Source organism: Microtus oregoni, unplaced genomic scaffold, assembly GCF_018167655.1.
Source record: "Microtus oregoni isolate MIOR12 unplaced genomic scaffold, Mior012 000121F_002, whole genome shotgun sequence".
In the NCBI taxonomy this organism is placed as follows: Eukaryota; Metazoa; Chordata; class Mammalia; order Rodentia; family Cricetidae; genus Microtus; species Microtus oregoni.
Window position 1 is genome coordinate 297,525 of NW_024544752.1, and position 11,780 is coordinate 309,304.

The window sequence follows — 11,780 nt, forward strand, 5'->3', positions numbered from 1 at the left end:
GGAGATAATGGGCCAGGCAGTATTTGAATGAATACAATTTCTGTGTGGTTATTTCGGGTCTAAGCTAGCCAGGCGGCCGGGACAGAACAAAGGGCCCCCCACTACTCCTACTACAGACTGAGACTACATAAAAACCAAAAAGGGTTTAACCCAAGCTTTAGTTGGGGCTATGGAAATGCTTTGTGATATACCTGTCCATACAATTGGAACCTGTAGCCACAGGATGTCCCACCTGTCTTAGAGCTGTGTCAGCTACTGCTAGTTTAATGAAAGAAAGCAAACAAGTTAGCTCTGAATCAGGATCTTATAGTCACAGCACCCCATGACACGGTTGAGGCCCTCTCCCTCTGAGGAGCCCCAGAACACTGGCTATTTAGTGACTGCATGACCAGGTCCCACTCCTGGTCCACTCTCAAGTCTCATTTGAGAAACCCAGCCATCATTTCAGTTACCCTCTTGCATGATGACCCAGGTGCTCATCCATGACTGTCACGATATGAAAGATGAAACCAGGAACGTGGGAGCTGCAGTAGTTACTATAATCAAAATGATTTGGGCCCAAGCCAGGTAGCTCAGCCCAGAGAGAAAAACTGATTGCTCTGACACAGGATCTCAGCTGGGGTAAAGAGAAGTTCACCACCATATACACGGACTTTTATTCAGTATGCTTTTACTACTGGGCATGTCTGTAGAAAAAGAGGGTTTCTCAACTCAGGGAAAAGGGACATACCAATCCTTGGACCTCCTAAAGGCTATTTGGCTTCCCCTCTAAGTTGTTGTCCTCCACTGTTGGGCTTCTGACCCGGTGCTGCCTGAGACCACATTATGAAAAAGAAATGAACAGCTCAACCCCACAGGATGATGGAGGACACCAGAGGGAAAGATCCTTCTCCCAGAAACAAGTGTAACTCTGGTAACTGACCTTCCCCAGACTATTCATCTGGGGTCCACAAAACTTTCTGAGTTGCTCAGACCAAAGTATTTTATACCTAGACTGGATAGCTTAATTCAAGATGCCAGGCGTGTGCTCAAGTGAATCCGAAGCAGAGAACCTTTACCCAGGAAGGGGTCAGAATGAGACACCAACACCCTGGTGAATTCTGCGAAAACTGACTTCACCAAGATCTTGCCTGCTGGGGGAGAATAAAAGTACTTACTAGTTTTTAAAGATACCTTTACTCTGTAGGTAGAAGCATTCCCCATTTGGAGTGAAACTCCTCCAATAGTAGCAAAAAAAAAAAAAAAAGCTCTTCCAGGAACTGGTCCCCTGATTTGGCCTCCCCCTAGCAATGGAGTCTGATAATGGCCCAGTCTTCATAGCTAAAACCTCTCAATTAATGGCTAAAGCTTTAAAACTTCATTGTGCATATAGTCTTCAGAGTCATGGACAGGTAAAAAGAATAAACAGAACATTAAAAGAATTTCTAAAAAAAATTCTCATTAGAGTCCAGCAAAGGCTGGATAGGTCTCCTTCCTTGCTTTGCTTTGACCTTCTGCACCCCATATAGGGAGGGATCTACCTCCTATGCAAGTATGTTTGGAAGACTTCCCCACTGCTTCCCAGGCTCAGAGACCGGCAGTTGGTAGAACTCTCTAACCATTCCTTTCTCAAGTCACTACAGGCCCTCCAGTCCTCCACGAAAGCTATTCACTGGACTGTATGAAAAGTCCAGCTGACCTCCGAGTGCACCACCACTTTCCCCTTGTTGGAGTCCAGTGATACCATGTGGGCCAAGCGAGTAGCCAAAGGGGCAGGAAACTATCCTGGAAAGGACCCTACACAGTGACTCCCTCCACTCCACTGCAGTGAAGGGAGCTGGCATCGCACCACGGTTCCACCACACCCAGGTTAAGAAAGCAGAAGCCACAGATGCTGCCACCAAATGGACTGTCTCTGGACTATGGACCTGTAGAAATTAAGGTTTCATGGGGGCCCAGGCCCTTCCACTCCCTGCCCCTCTACCTACTCCTGATACTTGTGTTTGGTATGAATTCAGGGTCAGGCGTCAACCCTCACAGCCCTCAGGCCTAGACTGGAAATTGAAGAAGACAGATACAGGGAAGGTATTAGTTAGTGTGACTACAGACTAGCAACCCATATTTATCTTCACCTTTACTTACAGATGCCCATGTTAAATGTTTGGTTGTATTGGAGAAAGGGATGATGTGGGAATTTATCTTTTGAAATAGGAATACAGAGTTTACAGTTCTATGCATGCCCTGCAGCTGGCCCCCCTAGTTTCTAGAAACAAGGGAATTTCCATGGCAAAAATTGGGCTTACAAAACTGAGGCTTCCTGAAAATTTCCTTTAAAATGATTCTGGCCTTTGGGAAACAGGAAAAATCTGGGGAACCAGACTCCATGCCACAGGAAGGGACCCTGGGGATAGGGTTAATCACTCACAGGCAATAAGCAGTCTGGATTTCTGGTTAGACCCCTGGTCCGTATACGACATAGGGATAAGAACCAACCAGACTGACAGCCCATTGATTAATAACTTGCTGTGATGGGAACAGCCCAAATTAATGTTAGAGGACTTACAAGGGCCTGAAACTTGTCTAATATCTAAAGTCTTTAACCCAGACATTTCCCCTTATTCTGATGTCTACTATTCTAACTTTAGTGTTAATTCATCTGGATAACAGTAATATTACCAAGCCCCTAAGACTACTTGGTGTGCATGTACCAGTATGACTAAATGTGCCTCTTCTGATACTTTTCAGATTAAGGACACAAGTTGATCAGACATAGAGGTATTAAAAGTTTTGGTTTCTGAATTAAAACAATTAGGTTCCCTTGTTGAAACAATCATACAAAATTGGAGGGCCTTAGACTTCTCATGAGATAAAGGAAACTATGTCTGCCTTTGGGAGGAACATGTTGTTCCTATGCTAATTGATCAGGGGTAAATAAAAAAATCTTGACATGGTTGGATAAATAATTGGTACAAATCTCTCTTCTCTTGGTCCCCCTGGCCTTTAATTCTCATTCTGATTAAATTAACAGCGGGGCCCTGCATGTTGAACTAAAACAGGATGAGTCTATGATTTGACTCATTCACTAAAACCAGTGGGAAATGTGACAGGGCCCAGACCTTAGTAGGACCCCAGACTTTAGCACAACTGACTCCATGATAGAAGTGCCATTCAGGGCTGTAAAACTCAACACATAGACAGCGCCACCTGCCAAAACTAAAACAAAGGCCTCATGTATCAAAGTCCATATTTCTGGGAAAGACTCTAAATGTATTAACTTTCTTTTTGGTTTCTGTAGTTCTGCTTCTGGATAGCTGTTCTTGCTAACTGAAGTATGTCAACCCCGGACATGGCTTTTGTGATTAAAATCTCACCCTGAGAAATGCTCAGGGCTGCACTGGGATCCTGAACACCCACTGTAGTCACCAGCTGGCTAATAAAGACTTTTTGTTGACTTAAAGCCGTGTCCATGCAGTCTTGTTTGGTGAATATCCTACCACTGCCAGCAGGCATTGCTGAAAAATTGGAATTATGATAAAGCTAGCAATTGCCATTGTTTCATAGGCTTTGTAGTTTAAGTGGAGTTGTGTAACCCTTGAGGCCATATGTAACTGTCATAGTGAAGAAACCCATGTGTGTAGAAGTTAAGCCATTCGTTTTTTAAGGGTTTGTAAATGGTTTGATCAATCCAGCATTTATTGTGATCACACACACACACACACACACACACACACACACACACACACATGAGAGAGAGAGATGACGGAGACACACAGAGAGAGACAGAGAGAGACAGAGATAGACAGAATGTATGAGTTATGAAACACTGAGTATTTCGTTGTCTACTATTGGAGCCTATCTCACTGACTCTTGGGGAATGTCTCTCACACCAGATCCTTCATAATCAATTCCCTTTATATCTGAGACCTTCCCTGCAGTTCCTGTTCTTCTTGCTTTGCTTGTCTGCTGTTGCCCCACAGGAGGTCATGGAACTCCAGCTCCACCTCATTTAAGGATAGCTCCTGAGAGTCACCTCTATCCTCCTGGCCCTCGCATTGACTATGGGTCATCTTCATGCTGCCTGTGCATTGCTATATATTGCAATTAATCTGCATACACAGTGTTGAGAACTCCCTGCAATGCTTCTGACTCTACTCATGTGAGTTTACAACTTACAGAGCCAAACATGGTTATATCTGAGCCAAAAATTAGTTCATCATTAGTTCCAACAGATTGGGTAATTCACAGAGTTATTTTAACCATAGCATATTAAATACAGCAATAATGATAATCACTATTTCTTATATTTTTATAACTAATTGAAAAATCAATTCCAACTTTGTGACTTAAATAGCACTCATTTCTTTTCTGGGTTCCACAGGTCTGATGTCTGCCATGGATCACTTGAACTCTTAGATTAGTTTCCTCAATGGTGAGGCTGACTTGTCATTAAGTTGGGATCTCACCTGAGACTCCACAGAAGCACCTACTTCCATCCCTTTCAGGTGATGGGCATAAATCAATTCCTTCTTCATCCAGGCATTCTGAAGTCCCTCCTTCAAGTCTTAGTGTTTCCTAAATCTGAGCCCAACCCTACCACTGCACCCCTTTTTCTACTTTCAGTGATAAGTACCCAAAGCAAGCATATGGAGATAAAAAATGAATTATTATACAATCAAAACACATGCTAACCTAGCCTGAAACTGTGAAATCAAATGCTCTCAAATTTCCCATAGTAGAATTTTTGAAGATATTTATCTTATTTTTATTTATGTGTTTATATGTGTGTCTCTGTGTGTGGATGTGCACATGTGGGTAGAGTTGCCTGTGAAGTCCAAAAGAGGTGTCAGATGTCCCAAAGCTGTAGTTATAGGCTGCAGTAAACCACTTGACCTGGGTGCTGAGCTCTGAACTCAGGTCCTCTGGAAGGTGAGTACATGCTTGTAACTACTGAGCCATCTCTGTTGAGTGGAGCGGGTTGGCTGCCACTCTGTAGTAATAAGAGCGGCGGGCCGCTTCCCACCCCCCAGCTATCTTTACCCGAAATAATTACACAGAAACTGTATTCTTTTAAACACTGCCTGGCCCATTAGTTCCAGCCTCTTATTGGCTAGCTCTTACATATTGATCTAACCCATTTCTAATAATCTGTGTAGCCCATGAGATGGCTTACCAGGGAAGATCTTAACCTGCGGCTGTATCGGGAGTGAGAATCATGGCGACTCCCCTGACTCAGCTTCTTTCTCCCAGCATTCTGTTCTGTCTACTCTGCCTACCTAATTTTCTGTCCTATCAAGAGGCCAAGCAGTTTCTTTATTACTTAACCAATGAAACAACAGATAGAAAGATGACCCTCCTCCATCAGTGACAGCCCTCTCTAGTGGATTTTTAAGGTCAAGCATACTACAATAAGTGTTTTCAGTTTGGTTTGGTTTGTTTTCATCCGCAGCTGTCTTGATTGATTGTGTCATTCTAGAAATATGCTTCGGCAGACATGGAACTAGTAGTTAAGAGATAATTTCTTTTAGAACTTATTTTTATCTGGTACATTCTTTTAGTGTACATATTTTCCAATAAAAACACATTGCTATTCAAATTGATACAGTATTTTATACATAAGCATGATGAACACTGCCTTAAAACCAATTTAACACATTTCTCTCTAGAGGTTTTATAATTTTCTCATTTCAGAAGTCTCTGAGGATTCTTATCATGTATTTATTTTGATTTATCTATCAGAGTATCATTCTGCTTCTTGACTCTATGTGTATGCCTTGCATAAATTTGAGATCTATTCAATTGCTTTTTTGAATGTTCAGTTTCACTATTTTGTTCTCTCTTTCTGGAAGTTATGAAAGACAGATGTTGTGTCTTGTGTTGTCCCATAGACTGTGAAACCCTTTCAATCTGTTTTATCTCTATTTTTAAGATTGAACAAATTCAAGCCATTGTAGGCAAGCTCTGTCTTCTTTCATGTTCATTCTATCATGTTTTTGTTTAACTTCAATTATTACAATTTTTCAGTTTTATAATTTAATTTAGGGCTGTCAAGCCCAGTGAGCTAAGATCCATTTACAGGTGAGAACTAATTCCTTCAAGTGTATTCTTTTTTTTCTTTTTTTTTCTTTTTTTTTTTTAGATTTTCGAGACAGGGTTTCTCTGTAGCTTTTGGTTCCTGTCCTGGAACTAGCTCTTGTAGACCAGGCTGGCCTTGAACTCACAGAGATCTGCCTGCCTCTGCCTCCCGAGTGCTGGGATTAAAGGCATGTGCCACCACCGCCCGGCTTCAAGTGTATTCTTACAAGTATACTATGTCATATATATATACACACACACATAGAAATTTTTTGTTTATTTTAGTTTTTTTTAATAAATACCATTTATTTGCTTAGCCTTATGTTTACTCTTTAAATGTTTTAACATTTATCTATTTTTATTTTATGTGTATGGATATTTTGCCTATGTGTATATCTGTGCACCATGTGTATGCCTAATGTCCATAGAGACCAAGAAAAGGTTTTAGACTGCCTGAAAGTAGAGTTACAGACAGTTGTGAACCACCATTTGGAGCTGGGAATTGAACCCAGATGCTATGGAAGAGTACCCAGTGCTCCTAACCTCTGAGCCATCTCTCTAGACTTGTTTTAACTTTTAAAGGTATTTTCCTTTTAAATTTATTGTTATTGTTATTATTATTATCATTATTGTTAATAGAATATAGGCATGTAATGGTTCATTTGTTCACTCTGGAAGAACCTATTGAACTTTATTCTTATGATTTGAACACTTTTAACGAAGTGGGAGTGAGAATATGGATAAATAATATTAAGAATGTTTGAAAAAACCACATTGAAGCCTAGCACTGTAATATATATTATATATTATAATATATGAATGATATAGAATTGTTCTACATGGAAGAGTGGGTAATGTTCCTTCCAGAAACCACAGACTCTCAAACAAAAGGTCCAGTCCCAACTCAAATGATACCTCCTTTTGAGTTGCTGGTCAGTCAGGTCCAATAGACCCCCAAAACAATACATGGCACTGCCATTGCAGTTTGTTGACCACCAGAACTTGAGGGTAAGACTCTATTACTGAAGATGCCACACACTTTGGTGACAGACTGGGAGAAATCAACCTGGTACTGAACTTGAAGCCTCTTCCATGATGGCTAGCTTTCATAATGCTGCAAGTTGCTATGCAAGCTGCCAGGAGAGAAAGGAAACAAAGTCTTACCCTGCTATGAACCCCGTGAACTACCTTAGCAGCCCACCTAATAATATATGCCCAAGTGTTCAATAATAACACAAATGGCTTGAGGGTAACCAAGAGCTGCCTGGTTGGATTTAAGGCCCACTCAACAGATGGGAACTCATGCCTGGTGTGAGTAAATCTGCCCTAGAATCATAGCTGGAAAGGTCATAGACCTTAGGGGAGAACATATTACTATCGTTTTAGTAAGCAGATATACTTTCTAACTGCCTTCTAAATACTTATCCTTATAGCCATAGCTCAGTCTAGCTCATACTCCTCATCAGAGAAGCTTGTTTTTGCAGTGATTAACATAAAGAACCTCAGATCATCAAAGTGCAGAGACAAAATGAATGAGGAATACTCATCCCCAAATGGGACATGTGTATCACTTTCTTCCCCAAGGCTCAGGGAACAATGCAGACAAGTTGAAGAGTATCCAAGCAAGATGTGAGGAAAGAAAGCTGCAAAACTGTCTTCAGGACCCCAGACGCAGTTGCAAACATGAAGTCGAAACATCTATGGTTACCTACACAATATCTGCAGGTTAATCTAGTCAATTTTCCACTATAAATAAAGTGAAGGTGGTTCATAAGGTCACACTCCTAGTTAAGAAACTACAAGCAATCATTCCTGTGCAATGGAACACAAAAATGACTTCAGCAAGGAGTATAAACAATGATCATCACCCTGAAGAGCCTTCTTCCATTATTGTGACTTACTAAGTGAGGATTCTACCTGACGGCAAGCAGGCACTTTCAATTACTGTTGAGTTGAGATTTTTCATACGGCATTTGCTGAGTTGTTTGTAATGAAGCATCCTACATATTTTGCAAACTAAGTCTGGAATTTAAGAACTTTCTAGCAATAATGGGAATGGCATCAACCTCTTTAAAGTGGTTTTGAATCAGTTGCCTTGCACAGACCTATCTGTGTCTTAAAATGAATCATGTGTCTGGATTCCAGCATAAATTCTGAATGATGCTATGATCGGGGGAATAATCCTGGTTTTACAACAGATTAGTTGTACATATGAACTATATATTGCCCCTTCCCCCACCACACACACACATACACTGTATAGGTTTTTCAGGAGAAATTCTTATATCCTGTGTTATATCAACCTATTTGAATGGTGACTCATGAAAATGAAACAGCAGTTGTTAAACGGGGAAACACCATGGGTACATAGCATGCCAAGGTCTACCTTTATAAAAGCAGAGCTTACAAGAACCATTAAAAAAGCCTTTTATGCTGCCACTGTCTTACGCCTCTGTCACTATGATCTGCATTCTAAAGTCATAAAGAAAAACATCAAGACAATGCCATGGTGCAGGAAAAGGTAAAATCAAATCTAATGTATGTATAGGATTCGTAAACTCTATACCTATAGGACAACCATTGCCATGGGGGCGGGGGCAGTAGCTGTAATTCTGTTAGCATGAGGTCTTCTAAAGAAATCAATTTTGAAATAAGAGCAGGGTAGAAAGAACTCCCCTTTCTTAAAGAAAGATTGAGAGAATGGGGAGGACTAGAAAAAAGCAGGAAATGGAGGGAGATAGAAGGAAAAGAAAATGTGGTGTGGAGAGACTTAAAAAATCAGAAATATGTTCACAATTTGACAAGATTAGAAAATCAACATGCATTAAGTATAATAAAAGGATAAAGCAGTTCTATTAGTTTCCATTTCTGTACAACATAGATTCTGAATAAATTTAACATCTAACACCTGCTGATTTGCACAAATTGGCAAGTCATTATGTTCTAATTAATATGGAGGCTCAAGTTATATGAGAATTCCTCCAAATTTAAACAAGTATACACTAAATCTATTGGAAAGTTGCTGAACAAAAATTAGAAAAATGAATCACATTATTATCACAGCTTTACTTAATTACCCGTATACTATAGCTTAATTTCCATGACACTTATTTATTTTGATGTCACCTATTGCCTGAAATATTCGGTATCACCCTACCCCTGGACCCAGCAATACTACTCTTGGGAATATACCCAAGAGATGCCCTATCATACAACAAAAGTATATGCTCAACTATGTTCGTAGCAGCATTGTTTGTAATAGCCAGAACCTGGAAACAACCTAGATGCCCTTCAATGGAAGAATGAATGAAGAAAGTATGGAATATATACATATTAGAGTACTACTCAGCAGTAAAAAACAATGACTTCTTGAATTTTGCATGCAAATGGACGGAAATAGAAAACACTATCCTAAGTGAGGTAAGCCAGACCCAAAAAGAGGAACATGGGATGTACTCACTCATATTTGGTTTCTAGCCATAAATAAAGGACATTGAGCCTATAGAAGCTAAATAAGAAGGAGAACCCAAAGAAAAACATATAGGCATCCTCCTGAATACTAACCTTCATCAGGCGATGAAAGGAGACAGAGACAGAGTTCCACATTGGAGCACCGGACTGAAATCTCAAGGTCCAAATCAGGAGCAGAAGGAGAGAGAGCACGAGCAAGGAACTCAGGACCGCGAGGGGTGCACCCACACACTGAGACAATGGGGATGTTCTATCGAGAACTCACCAAGGCTAGCTGACCTGGGTCTGAAAAAGCCTGGGATAAAACCGGACTCGCTGAACATAGCAGACAATGAGGACTACTGAGAACTCAAGAACAATGGCAATGGGTTTTTGATCCTACTGCACGTACTGGCTTTGGGGGAGCCTAGGCAGTTTGGATGCCCACCTTACTAGACCTGGATGGAGGTGGGTGGTCCTTGGACTTCCCACAGGGAAGGGAACCCTGATTGCTCTTTGAGCTGATGAGGGAGGGGGACTTGATTGGGGGAGGGGGAGGGAAATGGGAGGTGGTGGCGGGGAAGAGACAGAAATCTTAAATAAATAAATAAATAAATAATTTTAAAAAATAGTCTATAATGTGCATGAATGCTATGACCCAGTGAGTAGCAAGGTGACATGAAATCAAGTCTTTGACATTAAAATTTGGGATAAAAATATGGATATAAAAAATCTTTGTGCTAAATAATTGACATGGATGTTAAAATGGGGCCCCTATGGATTGAGATAGTTTTAGAAGGACCTATTTAGAAAGAAGGTGGCTATTATCACTGCTTCTTCATATAGCAGTGCAATCTAACCTTGTAGCACGAATAATAAAAACCCAGAGACAGATATTGGCATTCAGCCTGAAGATCAGAAAGGCAAAGCAGCCAACTTCTTACTTCTACCTCAGATCAAAAATGGGTGATACTGGCTCTACGAATCCCCAGATTGAGACTGAGAGTGAGACCTGTCCCCCTCCCATTTTATATTCCTCTGTCGTGTTGGGATTAAAGGCATGCACTACTACGACCTGGCCTGTATGGCTAACTAATGTGGCTGCTGGAATTAAAGGTGTGTGCAACCACTGCCTGCCCTGTATGGCTGACTAGTGTGGCTGCTTTGTACTGATCTTCAGGCAAGCTTTATTTATTAAAACACAAATAATATACCACTATATAACCACTTAATAAACTTAAACCAATATTGGCACATCATGGTAGATTGGCACAAACACTTAAGGCCCAGATAATGAAATCCATTCAAATAATTGACTCTACCTAATCAGCAACTGGTTTGTATTTTGTTGTTAGAATTCCAACTAACAGTCTGTTCAGTTCTTACGTTCACAGAGTCTCAACTCATTTGCCTTCAACTTCAAAGACAAACAATATACATTTCTCTGGCTATTTATGAAAAATCTCAGCAATTTGTGCATGTATGATTGTAAAACTTAAAATACGTGTCTGTATGTTGTACATACATATGCATGCATATATACATCTATACTACATACATCTATCTTTATATACACATATGCAAATATTATGTGTGTACAAGTATACACTTTCCTCTGAAGTGTATATGGATCATTCTTCAGGATAGAGTAGGTCAAAACTATTTTTCTGGTTTTTAAACATATTTTAAAAAATTTTTGAGATTATAATGTATTCGTTTCATTTCCTCTTTGCCTTTCCTCCCTCATCAAATCATTCCCCTCAGAGCTCAGGGAACCCTAGGGAAGAGGAGGCAGAAAGAGTGTAAGAGCCAGAGGAGATGCAGAACATCAGGAAAACCTCTATGAATCAACTGAGCAAGGCTCATATGAACTCACAGAGACCGAAGCAGCAAGCACACACAGGGCTAACACGGGTCTGCAGCAGGTCCTCTGCCTATATATTATAACTTTCAGCTTAGTATTTTTATGGAACTCCTGACTATGAGAATGAGGGGGTGTCTCTGATTCCTGTGCCTACTCTTGGGGCTATTTTTCTTTTGCTATGTTGCCATGTCCAGTGATGGTTTTGGTTTTATCTTATTATATTTTTTTTCTCATGTTTGGTTGCTATCTCTTAGAAATCTGTTTTTTTTTTCTAATGAGAGACAGAAAGGGAGTGGATCCCGAGGGAAGAGGAGGTAGGGAGGAGCTGGGAGGAGGAGAAAAAGGGGAAACTGTAATCAAGGTATATTGTATGAGGGAAAAAATCTATTTTCCTTAATGAAAAAAATCAAAATAT